The sequence below is a fragment of the Octodon degus genome, unplaced genomic scaffold (assembly GCF_000260255.1).
Source record: "Octodon degus isolate 3935 unplaced genomic scaffold, OctDeg1.0 scaffold00031, whole genome shotgun sequence".
NCBI lineage: Eukaryota > Metazoa > Chordata > Mammalia > Rodentia > Octodontidae > Octodon > Octodon degus.
The window spans coordinates 12997679-12999815 of NW_004524607.1; positions in this window are offsets into that span (position 1 = coordinate 12997679).

Genomic DNA, 2137 nt, shown 5'->3' on the forward strand with positions numbered 1-2137 from the left:
AAGCTGCATAGTGAGACTCTGTATCAAATAAATAAATACATAAATAATTCTTTTTAAAAATATAAGTATGCATGTGAGTCCCACAAAATGAGACTCATAAGCAGGCAACAATTAAAGCTTACTAGTCTCCTACAGTCATATTTTGGGGTGGTAAGTTATCCTTTTATAGAAGCATATATAAATATAAGATACTATAGGGACATGTCAATAAGACCAACCTCTTCTGCAAATATGACCATCTCCATCAGATTTTCAAAAATACAAATGGAGGACCAAGGAGATAGCTCAGTAGAATAAGCGCTTGCCTGGCAAGCACAGGGTCCTGAGTTCAATCCTTGGTACTGCCAAAAAAACAAACAAACAAACAAACAAACAAACAAACAAATGGAGACTGGGATCTCTATGACTTGGCCTAGAGTACAGGGGCTGGGGGATGTGGACAAGGAAATGCACACTTTTAGAATGTAACCAAAAGATTCTTTTGGACTTCTACTGAGTGCATACTAAAAATTTAATGAGCAGTCAAATATATAATAGGAATTCATTCATTTTGCCTCCATCCTTATCAGGTGGCCAGATGGTGACAGCAAAGCCAGTTAGCCATGTGGCCTTTGGGATTCTAGCCATCATTATGGGTGAACTGGAATTGACCATAAGTTTATGCATGAAACTTTCTGATTACTCTGAAGAATTTTCTAGTACTCATTGCACCTTCTGTTTTTGCAAGTAGATTGAGAATAATTGTAGGTTCTTTTATTGTTTGGTAGTTTTGCAAACATAAAGTACATGTTTAGAACTAGAAGATAAAGCTATAATAGTAAAAATGTCAAATTAAAGGGCTTCAGGGAGCCAGAGCAGAATAGAGATGAAGCTTGTTAGGCATAGATTTGAACATAAATTCTAGCTCGGTCACCTGTGTAACTTCAGGCACCAGTCATTTTGCTCTTCTAAGCTTGTTTATAAAATGATTACAATAATTCTTTCATGATACTATGAGGAGTAAGTGAAATATGTAAATTGCCTACTACAGTGGGCCTTCACATTGATTTTTATTGCTATTTATGCATTTTTATGCATTTTATAGCTGCCTAAAGTCTAGGGAAAGGGGAAGACTCCCTAAAAGCAGATTTAAACAACAAACAAAAAACATTGTAGGCCAATCATTCACAGTGGCTCATTTTCCTTTCAATTCTTTCTTTCTAACCATACCCCAAAACACTTTTTTAGACCGAAGAAGCAAGATAATCATGCTTGTGTTCTTAATGATCTTCATCTTCATACACACAAGGTGAAAAGACACTGGCTTGTCGGCGACATGGAAGGACACTTTGCCTTGCTTAAAGAGGGGATTTGGGTGTGCTGTTAGTACTTAGACCCTACTAATCTTTTACTGAATTTGCTTGCTGTCATAAAGTAATCATTTTGGCACTGATGTTAAGTTTTCTATTTTATGCTCTTAATTCATGACAAAGGATTTGATGAATGAACAGAGAGATTCTTAAAACACTATAACAAAGACAAATAGGGAAACTAAGAAGAAATGTAATGTTCAGAAGCAACTAATAAAACACAAATTACAATAAGATTTTTAAAAGAGGAAAAAAAATCATAGTGGAAAATCCAAGAGCAAATGGGAATACCAGAAGGAGAAAGGAACAATAGCAATATTTGAGCATATACCTGAGAATTTCCTCCAGAGTAATGTCTTACAATGATCAGAAGGTTAAATGCCAAATGTTTAAAAATAATTTAAAAACCTGCACCAGAGCATAGTGTATTCAGACTACAGGAAATTAAAAATAAAGGAAAAAATCCTGAAGAAAGTCAGAAAGGGAAAAAAAATCTCACCTATGAGAATAAATACGGAAATTACCTGACTTCTCAGAAACCACGCAAACAAAAGAGAACCGTGAATTACTTAAAGTGTTGAGGAAAAAAAGTGTTACCTGCTGGTGTGGGTCCATGCTTCAGAGATGATGGAAGTTAAAATTCAGCCAGCAAGCTGGGTCTCAAGCCGCACATCCCAGGAGCCTGGGAGGTGGAAGCAGGAGGATGACAACATTAATTTCAGTTTGCGAAACTTAATGTTTTAGTGAGACCCTGTCTCAAAACTATACTATAAAAGGACTGAGGGGCC